This window comes from Sapajus apella, unplaced genomic scaffold, assembly GCF_009761245.1.
Source record: "Sapajus apella isolate SASKATOON/1434 unplaced genomic scaffold, GSC_monkey_1.0 scaffold5, whole genome shotgun sequence".
In the NCBI taxonomy this organism is placed as follows: Eukaryota; Metazoa; Chordata; class Mammalia; order Primates; family Cebidae; genus Sapajus; species Sapajus apella.
The window spans coordinates 44,452,537-44,470,342 of NW_022436945.1; positions in this window are offsets into that span (position 1 = coordinate 44,452,537).

Here is a 17,806-nt window from a genome sequence, read left to right on the forward strand (position 1 = left end):
AACAATACATGGAACCATGTCTTTACTCATGTTGGTCTTACTTTAAAAACTCATATATTGTTTTCTCTGTGAGATTGTTTTTACACACTTACAAGTGTCTTATCTTTGTGTTGCTAAATGCAGTAAGGCTTCACTCCTTATAAGTACAATAATCATAATTTGACATTCTTACTTTATGTATAATACATTCCCTTATACAGTATGTATTGAGTTATAAAATATGGGTGTGGCATATATTCTAAATGAGAATTTGAATGAAACTAGAATATCATTATCTTTGTAAAGAAAATATATTCATGTATACCAGTAAGTCATTATTTTTAACCAACACAAGAGAATGTGCCTATGTTTTATGATATGCAAAGATATGCTAGCATTTCCTATGCAGTCTCTTTATTTCTTTTTGTGATAAGGTATTCCAATTTCATTTATTTTATTAGAGTATTTTAAATTATTGTATTACATGCCTTAGCATACTTGTAATATAAATAGAATAGGTAAATTTGAATATCACTGTTTTGGACTGGATTTTCTGGAAAATTGCAAAAACACCCGTGTCTTGATTTTTATTTCTAATTTATATCATTTTGCCCTTCACTTTCAATATAATCTTACTTTTTCTAAGTTACAAAATGCTGTGACCTTTTATTACAAAAGAAAAATATATAGTAGCTTATTTGAAATGAAATAGAGAACCACAATTTGTTAAATTCAATATCAAGAGAGCACATATGACTCATTCAGGACATAAGTTTAAATTGCCCTAAGAACAGGGACCATAGTATAATACTTAACACTAATGATGAAGGTATGATTGTGAATGGCTTTTAGAATAATCCAGGATACATTTAGTGCAGGTTCTTGAAAATGAATCTGCACTTTCTATCTATCTTTAGAAAAATGTGCCCTTAAAAATCTGATGTCTTAATTTTCTAAAATTAAAAAAAGAAAAATTAAATACAACCTGGAAATAACCAAGGCAGTAGACAGTCTCTTAAGCTTTGTGGATTTGATATCCTTATTTGTGTAACCTACATTATTTTATCAACTTTATACAATTGTTCTGAGACTAATTTAATATAGCCATGTGTGCTGGCTAATTTTATGTGTCAACTTGGCTGGGCTATGGTGGCCTACATATATGGTTATTCTGTATGCTTCTGTTTGAGTGTTTTTGGGTAATATTTACATTTAAATCAGGGGACTTTGAGTAAAGTGAATTGCCTTCCATAACATGGGTAGGTATCATTAAGTCAGCTGGAGGCTTGAATAGAACAAAAGTCTGACCTATCCTGAGGGAGAGGGAATTCTACTAGCAGACCACTTTGGACTTTACCTGCAATATTGGCTTTTTCTGGTTTGCTATTGGTCTGTATATGGGTCTGTAGAATTGAGACTTCAACTCTATATTCTCCAGCCTGCCAGTCCCCTTCTCCCATCAGATTTTGCATTTATTAAGCCTTCATGATTTTGTGACTCCATTCCTCAGAACAAATCTCTTTATATATTTACACACACTCTATTGATCTTGTTTCTTTTAAGAAACCTTACAAATATAACACATAAACTATTAACTTTGAAATTTGTTAACTTATAATCTTTTCTCAATACTTACTGTCTGAAAACATTTTTTAAATATATCAAACTCATCTGACGGACTCAAGCCAGGAATGGGTGTTGGTTCATGCTTGTAATACCAGTACTTTGGGAGGCTGAGGCAAGAGGATTAATTGAGGCCAGGAGTTCAAAACCAGCTTGGGCAACATAGCAAGACGCCACCTGTCTAAAAAAATAAAATTAAAATTAAGAGGGTATCATGGTTTGTGACTGTAGTCCCATTTACTAGGGAAGTTGAGGTGAGAAGATTGCTTGAGCCCAGAAGTTAGAGGCTGTAGTGAGCTTACGATGATGCCACTGCACTCCAGACTTGGGGACAGATCAAGACTCTGTTTCTTAAATATACACATATATATATTATACTTATATGGCTATAAAAATTACTCTGTAATCCAGAAATTAAAATTTTCTCAAATTTTAATTCTTTTTCATTGTTAGTAGTTAAGAGGAAATATATTGTTGACTTAAATTGTGCGAGACAAAAGTATATCCACATCAACTCTCAGTTTTATCTTACATTCTCATTTCCCCTAATAGGTAACCTCTTTAAAAGACAGTAGTGTATTTAGTTGTTTCAAAACTACTGACTGTACTGCCACTAAAATAATTTTGTAAAAACACCTTAACACCTTCTTCATACTTACAAGTTGAGGCTTAACATTTGCATTGTATATTCAATTAATGACAAAGGGTGTATTTCCCATTCAATTTTAAATGTTAATATTTTTAAATAACTATATAAATTGTTTAACATATTTTACAGGTTTAATTATAATTAGTAATTATGATGTTTTGGGGCTATTTTTTCTATACTTGTTAACTTAAAATTTTATTTCAATGTAATAAATTGTGTGCTTCCATGTATACATTTTCTCCAACAAATACATTTTTTCTTATTATAAGTATCTCTATGTTAAAATTTACTCTTTTTAGATTGAGTTAATATTATTTTAATTATTAGCATATAATTTATCATTACTATATATAAATAGTTAATACAAATAATAATTTGAATGTACTTATTAGAATATATATTTAATTTTATGAAATTTTTCTTCTATTAATGCATCCTGCTAGAATTATAAAGATTTCGCTGTGAATTATTTTACTTTATTTTTAAAAATGTTATCCATGTTAGTATTAAGAAGCTTTGTCTACATCATAAAAGTAGTTGGAATTTGAGGGAACAAAGGTTACAGTAATGTAAGTCAATTATTTTTGTCAACATCTGAATTATATATCAAAAACAACAGTGTTCTATCATCAAAAATTATTTTGTGACTTTTTTTTAGCTGAAAATTTGATTTTTTCCTTCAATTTTCTTGAAAGGAAAAAGTTGGAAACCTCATGCTTTATAAAATGATTTGTTACTCACTCATTAAAGTCATTAAAAGTTTACATTTTTGGCACTCCTGATTGTTTTGCACCCTGGGTAAAATCAAAATTAGGGAATGCGTTAGAGACATGTCTTCCCTTTAGAATGTGGGAAAAGGAAACTTGTGACACTGAGATAAGCAAGGACACAATCACAGATGTTTTCTTAGGAGAATTAGTTTTAGAAGAGAGTAGCTATAGAAGTGGGTATCTCAAAAGCAATGCCTTTAAGACTGTGTATGCATGAGGGTCTCTTGGAAAATTATTATATATACCCAGAGGAACACTGGCCCCATGTTGAAGATGGGAGCTTGTTGACTGGAGTACCCAACACATCTTAACACTGCTTGTCACTGTTCAATTTGAGAAAAGAATGTGTAAATAATAAATAAATGAAATACAAATGAATACACGGACAAAAAACCTCTTGGAGATTGGTATTATGTTTATCCTTATATTTCCAAAGAGGAAAATTAAATTGAAGTTGAGAATTCATCAAACTTATTACTGTAGATTGACTGCTCTAAAATGTTTTGCCATTGTTGTACAAAACATACTTGATTACATATAAATGATGGTTCCCCTGGGAACTCATGAAAGTGACTCCTGCTCTGGAGCTATTCATGTAGAATCAACTTCCAACTGATTTAGATAGTAAGTTTACTAGAGGAAATTTCAAATTATAAAAAAGTGGTTATTCCTGCATCCCCCAGCGCACTTGGTGTGAAGCTATGATTTATACAGGGAAACTAGATAGGCAGAAATCTGCACATTGTTCCATATATATTTTTCAGGTGCGCATACACGCAAATCAAAAAAATTTGTTTTCTTTACTATTAAACATCATGAATGCTCATTTCTCACACATGTATGATTATTGATGTTTATATATCTCAAAATAACTTTACTATGCAATCATTATGTAATATATACACTAGAAAGTGTTATTTGAGCCATTCTCTCTAGAATGTTGCATAGTATTACCATCTACTTTTTCTTCGAAAGTAAAATTCTGCAAGAGATCATACAATCTTCTTCCCATGAGCTTCTTTACTACTGGTAGTGATTATGAGACAGTTTGTTGTTGTTTAGAGAGTGGGTCATTATCCTGGATCTTTTCTGGTTCCATATAAATTTTAGAATTATTTTTTCTATTTTTATGAAGAATGTTGTTGGTATTTTAATAGGAATTACATTGAATTTGTAGCATTGGTAGATTGCTTTGGATAGTATGGATTTTTTTTTTTTTTTTTTTTTTTTTTTTTTTTTTGAGACAGAGTCTCACTCTCTCACCCAAGCTGGAGTGCAATGGCACAATCTCGGCTCACTGCAACCTCTGCCTCCAGAGTTCAAGCAATTCTCCTACCTCAGCCGCTTGTGTAACTGGGATTATGGGCATGCACTGTTATGCTCGGCTAATTTTTGTGTTTTTGTAGACATAGGGTTTTATCATTTTGGCCAGGCTAGTCTTGAACTCCTGACCTCAGGTGATCCACCCACTTTGACCTCCCAAAGTGCTGGGATTACTGTTGTGAGCCACCACGCCTGACCAGTATTGGCATTTTAACAATATCAAACCTTCGATTCATCAACATGGAATATCTTGCAATTTTTCTGTGTCCTCTTCAGTTTCTTTCATCAGTGCTTTGTAATTTTCACTGAAGAAATCTCACTTCTGGCTGGGTGTGGTGGCTGATGCCTGTAATCCCAGCACTTTGGGAAGCTGAAGTGAGCAGATCACGAGGTCAGGAGTTCAAGACCAGCCTGCCAACATGGTGCAACACTATCTCTACTAAAAATACAAAAAATAGCCAGGTGTGGTGGTGGGCATTGTAATCACAGCTACTCAGCAGACTGAGGCAGGAGAACTGCTTGAACCTGGGGGAGGTAGAGGTTGCAGTGAGCCAAGATCATACCATCGCACTCCAGCCTGGGCAACAGAGTGAGAATCCATCTCAAAAAAAAAAAAAAAAAAAAAAGAAATCTCTCTTCTTTGGTTATTTCTTAGGTGCTTATTTTACTTTTGGCTAATGTAAATGTGATTACTTTTTAAATTTATTTTTTAGATTGTTCACTGTTGGCATATAGAAATGCTACCAATTTTTGTATGTTAATTTTTGTATCCTGCAACTTTGCTGAATTTATTTAACAGTTATAATAGTTTCTCTGTGGAATTTGTAGGTTTTTCCAAATACAGATCCCATCTTCTGCAAAGAAGGATAATTTTTCTTCCTTTCCAATTTTGATGCCCTTTATTTATTTCTCTTGTCTGACTGCTGTAGCAAAAACTCCTAGTACTATGTTGAATGACAGTGGTGACAGTGAGCATCCTGCCGTGTTCCAGATCTTAGAGGAAAGGCTTTCGAATTTCCCCCATACAGTAGGATACTAGCTGTGTGTTTTTCATATATGGCTTTTATTATGTTGAGGTATGTTCCTTCTCTCCACAGTTTTTTGCGGTTTTTTGTCATGAAGATGTTGAATTTTATCAAATGCTTTTCCAGCATCAATTGAAATAATCATGTGGTTTTTGTCCTTCATTCTGTTGATATGTAACACATTGGTTGATTTTTATAAGTTGAATCATCCTTGAATTCCTGGGATAAATATCAATTGGCCATGATGAGCAATCTTTTTAATGTATTGCTGAATTTGATTTGCTAATATTTTGTTGAGGATTTTTGTATTAATATTCATCAGAGATATTAGCATGTATTTTTGTGTTTTTGTCAGAAGTATCTTTTTGTTGTTTTGACATTCAGGATAATACTGGCCTCATGAATCTGGAAGTATTTCCTCCTCGTGTTTTTTGAGCACTTTGAGTAGGATTGGTATCAGTTCTTCATTAAATATTTGGTTGAATTCAGCAGTGAAGCTATCAGGTCCTGGGCTTTTCTTTACTGGGAGACTTTTTAATTACACCTTGGATCTGGTTACCTGCTACTGAACTCTTCAGGTTTTGGTTTTCTTCATGATTGGTTGTGTGTTTCTGGGAATTTACCCACTTATTCTAGATTTTCCAATGTATTGACTTGTAGTTGCTCATAGTAGCCACTGATGATCCTTTTAATTTCTGTGGTATCAGTTGTAATGACACTTTTTTAACCTCTGATTTTGCAGGTTCCCTTTTGGGTGTGTCTAGAAATGACATCTGAGGGCTAGGGCCTGGAATGGGGGCCTGATAATTCTAACCAGTGCTCTATCCTACTTTGGGTGAACTGGTATCCAAGCTGCAGGACAAAGTCTTCTTTATTCTTCACTGTCATCTCTTTTAGGATAAGAAAGGAGTCACATTTGTTGCTGCAAGTTGCATTGCCTCAGGGAAAGTATGGCTAACACACTTCCTTAGCCACCTCAGCTGGTGCCTCCCTAGGTTATGTTCCACCCTAGTTTACTGGCTCTAAGCATAGCCTAGTACTAGGAGTTGCTCAGGAATTACAGTCCTTGTGTCCTAGACTGCCTTTCAGATTCACCTAGGACGTTGCAGCACTTCAGCCCATGGTGATGTGGCGTACTGAGAAACTCAAGTTCTGTCCACTAGGAAGGGCAATTCCTCTCTGGCTAGGGCTGCTCCAAATGCTCCCTCCTGTATGGATGCTGGGTGATCCCAGCAGAGCTTTTCTCTGCACTGTGATAGGGCAGCATAGAGTTCAACGTAAATTTCCTCAGTTGCTGCTCTCTCTCTTCCAAAAGTGCGCAGATTATCTCTTTGCATCACTCAGCTGCTGCTATGGGGATGGAGGAGGGGTGGCATCAGTGATTAAAGGCTTTCTCTTTTGCCCTCTTCAATACCTCTTTCAGTAATGTAAAGTTAAAACCTGGCACTGTGATTGCTCGCCTGATTCTTGGTTCCTGTGACAGTGCTTTTCTGTGTGCAGACAGTGGTTAAAATTTGGTGTTCCGGCAGGGGAGATGAAAGTGTAGGCTTCTATTTCACCATCTTGCTCTGCCTCAAAAAATGTATTTGTAAAAGAGGAAATACGTGTGTCTAACTTGCAGTGCTTCCTGTCTTATTTCCATTGAAATGAAAAATTCAAACATAATTTTATGAATATTGGAGAGGAGGCAAATATGGCATTACAGCTCTTGACTAAGCAGAGTTTCTTTGTAGACATTAAGTTTAGATAAATGTTGCAAAATGTAAGATAATATAGCTCATTAATAACACAGAAAGAAAAAAATATCTGGCCATGTATCTAACTGCCTGTACAAGTACCTATGTATACTTGTATTTATATAGGTATAAATGCTTCATATGAAAATAAGCTAAGAAGCTGATCTGAGTAATTTTGTTGATAGAAGTGAACTGCTATAGTCTATAAAGAGTTCTATAAATACCCCTCAGGTCAAATTGATTGATAGTGCTGTTCAGGTAATCTATATATCCTTACTAATATTCTCCCTGCTTGATCTATTGATTACTGAGAGATGGGTGTTAAAATATCCATCTATAATTGTTCATTTGCCTATTTTAAAATTTCTATTAGTTTTTGCCTCAAATATTTTGATGCTCTGTTTTTCACTGTATGCAGGTTTAGGATTACTATATCTTCTTAGAGAATTGACCTACTGATCATTAACGACCCACTTTATCTCTAATTATCTTTCTTGTTCTGAAGTCTGCTTTGTCCAAAATTAATATAGTAACTCGAGCTTTTTAAATTAGTATTTACATAGTTTATCATCCTTTATTTCTTTTCTTTGAACTTATCTAAGTCTTCATAGTTAAAGTTAATTTATTTTTTTTGATAGTGTATATTATTTGGCCTTGTTTTTTGTATGCAATCTGACGGTATTTTTTAACTGGTATGTTTAGAGCAACCCCATTTAAAGTGAGTACTAACATTGCTGAATTATAAATCTACCGTCTTGCTGTTTGTTCTCCATTATGTTTGTCCTGTTTTCTTCTCTTCCCATTTCCTGCCTTCTCTTTTTTATTTTTTATAATTTATAATTTTTAAAAAGATTTATGTTTACATTTGTTTTCTATGACTGCCATAAAAAATTACCACAGACTGCGTGGCTTATAACAACAAAAATTTATTCTCTCACAATTCTGGAGGCTAGAAGTCAAGATGTTGGCAGAATCACTCTCAGAACTCTCTAGATAACAACCTTGTAGCTTCTGGTGGTTGCTGGCTATCCTTGACTTGTATCTGCATAACTATAATCTCTAACTTAAACCTCACATGATTTCCTGTACTGTACATCTGTATCTTAATTTCTCTTTTCTTAAAAGGTCACCAGTAATATTGGATTTAGGACTCATCATAATCAAGCATGACCTAATCTTAACTTGATTGCATCTGCAACTATCTTATTTTTAGATAAAGTCACATTCATATATAATAGGTAGACATGAATATTAGGGCGGGCACTAGTCAACCCAGTAAATGGTCCTAGAATTTACAATATACGTTTTGTAATAATATAGAATCATATACAAATAATACACTATCACTCCATGTGTATTGAAGTTACATTATAACAGAATATTCTTCTTTTCTCCCTCCTGTCCATTTGACTTGTTTTCATTTATTATACATTGACATTTTCTACAAATATACAATACAATTTTGAAATTATTTCTTAAAACAATCAGTTATTTGTTAGAGCCATTAAAATAAGGAAAAGAAGCTTCTATGCTTCCCTTTTATTCATTTCTTTCTGACACATTTTTTTTCCATTACGTAGATTCAGCTTTCTAAACTACAATACTTTTCTTCTGGCTGAAGAATATGTATTAATATATATTGTAGGGTCGATCCATTGACAATGAAATAATTTTTCCAATTTTTGTCTGTATCTTTGTTTATGCTTCACTTTTGAAGGATATTTGTTGAATATAGAATTCTGACTTGACAAAATTCTTTTATTCATCTCAGTACTGTAAAGATCTTACTCTACTGTATTTTTGCTCGCATAGCTTCTGTATTAGTCAGGGTTCTCTAAAGGGACAGAACAAATAAGATAGGTGTATATATGAAAAGGATTTTATTAAGGAATATTGACTCACATGATTACAAAGTCAAGTTCTGCAATAGGCAGTCTGCAAGCTGAGGAGGAGCAAGGAAGCCAGTCCAAGCTCCTAAACCTCAAAAGAAGGGAAGCCAACAGTGCAGCCTTCAGCCTGTGGCCAAAGGCCTGAGAGGCCCTGGCAAACCACTGGTGTAGGCCCGAGAGTCCAAAAGCTGAAGAGCCTGGAGTCAGATGTTTGAGGACAGGAAGTATCCAGCATGGAAGAAAGATGGGTAGAAGGAAGAGAGAAGACTTAGCTAGTCTAGCCCTTCCACGCCCCTCTGTCTGTTTTTATTCTAGTCATGTTGGCAGCTCATGGTGCTCACCCAGATTGAGGGTGAACCTGCCTTTCCCAGTCCATTGACTCAAATGGTAATCTCTTTTGGCAATGCACTCACAGACACACCCAGGAACAATACTTTGCATCCTTCTATCCAACCAAGTTGACACTCAACATTAACCACCACCGCTTCTGATAAGAAAAGTACATTTCTTATCTTTCTTACTAACTAGGTAAACTGTCCCCCCATCACCTATTCTGGTTGCCTGAAAGATACTCTCTTTGTGTTTTACTTTACTTAGTTTGACTGTACTATGATGAGCTGCAGGCTTTTTTTGTTTGTTTTACTTTAATGTTTACCCCACGTGGTGTTCTGAACCTCTTGCATCTATGTTTTGATATTTGTTGGTATTTTTGGAAAAAAATAGAGGACATTATTTCTTTTAATCTTATGTTTTCCTTGTTGTTTTATTTATTTTCCTTTTGATATTCTAATTAAATGTATGTTATACTGTTTGGTATTATTCCATAGTTCTTTTATTTTTTTGTCTGTATTTTAGTTTGAATAATTTCCATTCATTTATATTCAAGTTTAATTCATTCTTTCTCATTCATTCTAAATTTATTAATGAGCTCAACCAAAGGCATTCTTCATTTCCCCACTCTTTATTTACAGTAATTTCTTTTGATTTCAATATTATCTATCTGGTTTTGTTAGGTTTTCTGTCATTTTGACTAAATGCTTAACATATTAATCGTATTATTCTTCTTGATCTAAAGGAAGAGTCCGAGGCACAAAATATAATTTTAAAGAGTTTACTTGTACCAAAGTGAAGACAGCTGTCCAGGAGACACTTCCAGGTTGCTTTGGGTAGTGCTCTCTTTAGCCTTTGTTGTAAGCATGATTTTAAAAGCAAAAGGAAACCAGGAATGGTCTGATACAAAGTTGTTTAACAGTCATTCTCATCGGCTTACAGAGATGATATTGATTAGTGATTGCTATAGCCTGTTTTACTATAAAGTATGAGTTACGGTGTCTAGCACATGGTATTTTATGACTGCTTGGTATCAGTCTAGAGCCCTCAAAGCAAGTGGCTTCAAGAGGTAATTAGCTCAAGGTGGGAGTAAGACATGACTGCTGTCACATTTCAGTGCTTCTCTGGGCTGAATAATTTAAAGGGGCGTGCATTCTCCAGATCAAAAGTACCTTTCGTTCTCATTCTGAACTCCTTGGTAATCCCAATGTACGTGTCTTATCTGAATCTGGTTTGTATTATTGCTTTGTTTCTTCAGACTGTTTGGTTTTTACTTTTTGGTATGCTTTGTGTGTTTCTTTTATTGGAAGTCAGTTGTGTTGTAGATAATGAAATTAATAGGACTTTAGTATGAGGAAATATGCTCATCTGGCTGAGAATTGTGTTGTGTTTGGTCTTGTAACAATGAGAACAAGTGGCTTCAAATTTCTCTTGTAATTTTGTCTTCCTTTGTATTATTTTCTTTGTGGTTTCCATATGAGCTACATCTCTGGAGAAGTGTCTTACAACTCTGTTTTCACTAAAATTCACTGTTACTATAAGTAGAGTTTTATTAATGTGGTGGTATGGTGTGAGAGAGGGTTGTTCTCTAATCTTTGAATTGTATGGCAATCTTTAGTGCACAATGGCCCCACATGTTGAAAGTTTGAGAGTTTTGCCTCTTTTTTTTAGCTTTATTTATTATACTTTAAGTTCAGGGGTACATGTATAGAATGTGCAGCTTTGTTACATAGGTATACACATGCCATGATGGTTTGTTGCATTCATCACTCTCATCTACATTAGGTATTTCTCCTAATGTTATCCCTCCCTATTACCCCCACCCCCTGCCATCCCTCCCCTAGCTCCCCACCCCCTGACAGACCCCGGTGTGTGATGTTCCTCTCCCTGTGTCCATGTGTTCTCATTGTTCAACTCCTGCTTACGAATGAGAACACGCAGTGTTAGGTTTTTCCATTCCTGTGTCAGTTTGTTGACAATGATGGTTTCCAGCTTCATTAATTTCCCTGAAAAGGATATGAACTCATCCTTTTTTATGGCTGCATAGTATTCCATGGTGTATATGTGCCACATTTTCTTTATCCAATCTATCACTGAGGGGCATTTGGGTTGGTTCCAAGTCTTTGCTATTGTGAACAGTGCTGCAATAAGCATACATGTGCATGTGTCTTTATAATAGAATGATTTATAACCCTTTGGGTATATATCCAGTAATGAGATTGTTGTGTCAATTGGTATTTCTATTTCTAGATCCTTGAAGATCACCACAGAGTATGGCCTTTTTAAGTCTTCTGGCCCTCATTCAAGGTTGAACTTTATTTCCCTGCTGTTTGGTCTCTTCCCAAGCTGCAGTGGGTATGCTCCAGCATCCCTAGCCCATTTTAGTAAAGCCCTGTTTCTTGTATATTAATATTTCCCTCTCTAGATGAGATAAAGCTGGAAGTGGGAAGAGTAGACTTGTTTTTCTACAGTTGAGATAAGTTTCCACTACTGTCCTTTGGGGATGTCTGAACCCAGAAATTTAGTCTTCTGTTACAGAAGAAAGAAAATCTTCTGACTTTTCACAATTGCTACACTTTCCTTCCTCTTGCCGGGACCATGATGGGGAGGGAAGTCAGGCTTCCCCCATACTCTTCCCAATCATCCATGCGAGAGCCTGGCAGAATTCCTATTAAAAAAAAAAATTAACTGTAAAACAGTGCCCCGTGTCCCACTGCCCTGTGACTGTAGCCCCCAGACTTTCACTCTTACTCTAGACCACACTTTTCCTCCAGCAGTTAGTTAAAATATGTATTTTAATGTTTCCACTGGCTTATATGACTTCTGGCTGCTTCCCTCAATGTAAGGAATAGCTCAGATCTTGGGTTTCCTGGAGACATTTCCCTCACCAGATGTCAGGATGATGATATTTTTCTGTGACTTCACTTCTCTAAAGAAAGTCATTGCTTTTCCCTTTGTCTATCTTCTTCTTCTTGTAAGGATGGGAATGATATGGCCAAGTTTTTTCCTCTATACACTGAAACCTCAGCCTCTGCATGGTATTTCAATTAAACACCACCAACAAATGGATAACAATGAACGATTTGGACATTATCATCAAAAAAGGGGTAATTTTACCATATAATTTAATGGCTTTTCACTTTAGTTAATGGAACAAGAAGTGGTATTATTTTCTTCTTTCTACTTTTCTATTCTTTCTTAATTTCCCATGACAAACAGGTAATTTATCTGTAATTAATTTCATACAGAACATTTGAAAGCGTATTTAACAAAATTTCAAAATCTTGTTAAAAATATAGTATAAAAACTATCTAGATATTTAGTTGACCCACTAATGAAGAAATAAAGAAACTTACATAGGCATTCAAAGTATAATTGCCAGCCTAATTAATGAATCTGAAGTTTGTATTTGTCTCTAAACTTCTAGAAGGCAAGAAAATAATAAGTGAGGTAAACATGATCAATTGTCTAGTGTTCTTCAGAAAGTCTTCAGGGAAATAAAAACTTCTCAGTGCTAAATTACACAAGTTTCTCCGTTGTAAATATATTTTGTAAGAAAGATGATAAAATAAATAATGTCCTCAATAATGTGACAATAAAGTTTACAGTTCTATTAATTTTTAAAACCTTAGAGAAATGTCAAAATCCAAATACAAATGATATTCACAGTCATAGATAACAGAGAAGAGAGCACCAACTAAACTAATATGGGCCAAGTATGTAGCATTCTCATTATTCATTTTGATCATAGAATAGAATTTATAAAATCCACAGAAGGAGGTATTGCATATTGAATGTTGTAGTCGCCCAACTCCAAGATAACTCTCAAAGATCCCCTGCTTTTGATATGTGCAACACTGTTTAGTCCTCTTTCACATTGTACTGTTTTAGGTTTGGGCCATACGATCCACAGAATATGGCAGGAGTGTTGGTATGTGGCTTCTGAGACTCCAATATAAAATGCCTTGTGACTTTTTTTATGTTCTCTGTCTTTTGGATAATTTTTCAATGAGGGAAACCAGCTGTCACATCATAGAATATTCAAGCATTCCTATGTAGAGTGCCACATGGCAAAGAACTGGGGACTTCTGGCAGCAACCCCTCTTGGAAGAGACCCTTTTAGCCCCAAATAAGTGTTCAGATGACTTTCGTAGCAGCCAACATCTTGACAACAACGTCATTAGATTATCCGAGACAGAACCACCCGACTACTGCCAGATTCCAGACCCACAAAAACAGTGTTGTTTTCAGCTAAGTCTTGCAGTAATCAGTTATACAGTGATTGATAACTAACTTATCTTCCTTTAAGCAAGTATTTCCTAAATTTCACTTGTCTCATCTAGATTTGGAACAGGTGCTGAAGAACAGCATATGGTTGGATTCTGAAAAACTGATTTTTGCTTTTTTTTTTTAATTCTAAAATATTGGTTAAATGCAGTGTATGTTGTTTTCAAAACAGGATCTTATAACAGTTTATTTACTTATTTATTTATTTATATTTTACTGGCATGTGGTGCTTTATTGTTTTAGCTATCTTAAAATTTTCTTTATTAGTTTTTTTTTAACCAAATGATTATCTAACAGTATATTATGTAAGACACAAACAGGTTTTATTTCAGCAATTCTTTCAGTGATAATTTCTGCTTCTACTGAATTATAAATAGAGAGTTTAGTCTTATGAGCTTAATTACTTTGATTTTATTTAGAATTTTCCTGTGGTTTAAAATATTATAGATCAACAAAAATATTCCATGTGTACTCAAAAATAATATATATTTAATATCTGCTGGATACTTATCTGTAAATTTATATTTATGTCAATTATTTGAGTTATTAAAAGCTTCTATCTTTACTTTTTTATTTCTTATTTTTTTAGTTTATTACAAGGCTATGTCAAAGTTATAGACATGGTTGTTGACTTATACACTTCTACCAGTAATCTGTCAGTATTTTCTTTATATATTCTAAGGCTTTAATTAGATACATATGCGTTAATGATTCTTGATCTTTTTTTTTTAAAAGGTGATACATGTCTTATTTTATTCTTAATTTTTATTCTTATTTTTCCTAGTTGACCTATGAATTATTTGCAGTCTTAGTCATCATAGCCTTCCATGAATTTATATGATTCCATTTCACTTACATTGTAAGCATTTGACAATATGATTTTTAAAATATATTTTACTTCTGCATATATTATAAACCACACTTTTACACAATTACTTTTAAGGAGATCCACATATTTCTATGATGCTCTTTACACCTTTGCTTATTCAGTTGTCTTTCAGCCTCAAAGGACTTCCTTGAACATTTCTTGTAGTAGAGGTCTGCTGGTGATGAATTATCTCAGCTTGTGGCTGTCTTTTAAAAGTCTTTACTTTGCCTTCATTTTCACTGGGTTATTTTCAATTAGATTTTCACTGGATTCTTTTCTTTTTTTTTTTTTATTGCATTTTAAGTTTTGTGGTACATGTGAAGAACATGCGAGATTGTTGCATAGCTACATACATGGCAGTGTGATTTGCTGCCTTCCTCCCCTTCACCTATATCTGGCATTTCTCTCCATGCTATCTCTCCCCAACTCCCCACCCCCTGCTGTCCCTCCCCCATTTCCCCAGTCTGTAGTGCTCCCCTCCCTGGGTCCATGTGATCTCATTGTTCAACACCTGCCTATGAGTGAGAACATGCAGTGTTTGATTTTCTGTTCTTGTGTCAGTTTGCTGAGAATGATGGTTTCCAGGTTCATCCATGTCCCTACAAAGGACACGAACTCATCATTTTCGATGGCTGCATAATATTCCATGGTGTATATGTACCACCTTTTCCCTGTCCAGTCTATCATCGACAGGCATTTGGGTTGGTTCCAGGTCTTTGCTATTGTAAACGGTGCTGCAATGAACATTGGTGTGCATGTGTCCTTATAGTAGAACGATTTATAATCCTTTGGATATATGCCCAGTAATGGGATTGCTGAGTCAAATGGAATTTCTATTTCGAGGTCCTTAAGGAATCACCACACTGTCTTCCACAATGGTTGAACTAATTTACACTCCCACCAACAGTGTAAAAGTGTTCCTATTTCTCCACATCCTCTCCAGCATATGTTGTCTCCAGATTTTTTAATGATTGCCATTCTAACTGACATGAGATGGTATCTCAATGTAGTTTTGATTTGTATTTCTCTGACGACCAGTGATGATAAGCATTTTTTCATATGTGTGTTGGCCTCATGTATGTCTTCTTTTGTAAAGTGTCTGTTCATATCCTTTGCCCACTTTTGAATGGGCTTGTTTGTTTTTTTCTTGTAAATCTGTTTTAGATCTTTGTAAATTCTGGATATCATCCCTTTGTCAGATGGGTAAACTGTAAAAATTTTTTCCCAACCTGTTGGTTGCCGATTCACTCTAATACTGTTTCTTTTGCCGTGCAGAAGCTGTGAAGTTTGATTAGGCCCCATTTGTCTATTTTGGCTTTTGTTGCCAATGCTTTTGGTGTTTTGGTCATGAAGTCCTTGCCTATGCCTATGTCCTGAATGGTTTTGCCTAGATTTTCTTCTGGGTTTTTATGGTGTTAGATCTTATGCTTAAGTCTTTAATCGATCTGGAGTTAATTTTAGTGTGAGGTGTCAGGAAGGGGTCCAGTTTCTGCTTTCTGCACGTGGCTAGCCAGTTTTCCCAACACCATGTATTAAACAGGAAATCCTTTCCCTGTTGCTTTTTTCAGGTTTGTCAAAGATCAGATGTTTGTAGATATGTTGCATTGCCTCCGAGGCCTCTGTTCTGTTCCATTGGTCTATATCTCTGTTTTGGTACCAGTACCATGCTGTTTTGATTACTGTAGCCTTGTAGTATAGTTTGAATTCTGGCAGTGTGATGCCTCCTGCTTTGTTCTTTTTGCTTAGAATTGACTTGGCTATGCAGGCTCTCTTTTGGTTCCATATGAAGTTTAAGGTAGTTTTTTCCAGTTCTGCGAAGAAGGTCATTGGTAGCTTGATGGGAATAGCATTCAATCTGTAAATTACTTTGGGCAGTGTGGCCGTTTTCACCATATTGATTCCTCCTAACCATGAACATGGAATGTTTCTCCATCTGTTTGTGTCCTCTCTTATTTTGTTGAGCAGTGGCTTGTAGTTTAAAAACTTCACTAACTCTTACTGGAACTAAAGATTATTCAAACAACCACACAAAGATGAATTATATTCATTAATTTAAAAATCATTTATTTATAGTCTGCTCTTTCCAAGGCATTGTGTAGCTCCTGTGGGGGTACAGACATCCCTTCGTCTTGTGTGGAATAGATCTGTGCCTGTTGCACCTTACAAGAGGTTCTCAGTTGGATAATTAGAGACATTACTTCAAAAATATGGACAATGAAGTATTGGGCTTGGAAATTTTTAGTTCCCTTTACAACACTGGAAAAACAAAATCAATATACTTCTCATGGATTCTCTGATTTTAAACACCTAGGCTTCTTAGTGCTCCTGTCAGGATTAGTTATGAGAAAACTGTTTCTCTTTATACCTGAATTAATTGACTTGCTATGAAGTAATTTGATATAAACCTGCTGATCTTAAATAATTACCCATAAAAACCAATGATGTTTACATAAGAATAAAAATTCATTGATTAAGTCCCTATTGTTGGTCATATAATTCATATAAAAATTACAATTCAAAAAAAATGAGGAGGAAAAGAATTTGTTTGGAGAGATTTAATGAAAAAACGGTACGTATGTTCTGATTTTCAAAATTTGTTTATACAATGAAAATGTGCAGTGGTAGTTTCCAATAACCTCTATTATTCTTCCGGTAGAAGATGGTACATAATAGATGGAAATAAGTCATTATTTGTTTTGAAAATCCATGTCAACATAGCCAAATATGCAAACTCACACATTTTCAAATTTAAACACTGAAATTTCTGATACAATCATCACTCTGCCAGTGTGTCCATTTGATTGCATCCACACACTCCTCTGCCCTAGCACCATCTCTAATGTCTAAAGCTGACGAAAATTTTTCATAATTACTCTGCCAAATCGGCCATAATTCACCCAGATAGATGATAGCTACTGAAAAGAGGAACAGCATCAATGCAGAAAAAACTCAAAAGCACTTCAATAATTTGCCATTACTGGGGCGTATAATGTTTCAGATAAGCAAAATTTTTCTGATTATGGAAAATTGGCTTGTTTATTACTGAAAGGGCTACCACTATTTTTTTTTTTTTTTTTTTTTTTTGCTTTGGAGGAGAACAGGGAAAAAGTGAAAATGGAGGCTCCCAAACTGCTAAATAAAATATATTCTATTCTTTGCCCTGAGAGTCAACTTGGTAATTACAATTTGAAACAAATATATGATTTATAATTTTCTATCATCGAAAATTGACAGAGTAACAAAGATTACTGAAGGTTATTATTGCGCATGTCTTGAGGGTTCAGTTAATAGTTCAGTAATGTTTGAATGAAAACTAAAGAAACATAT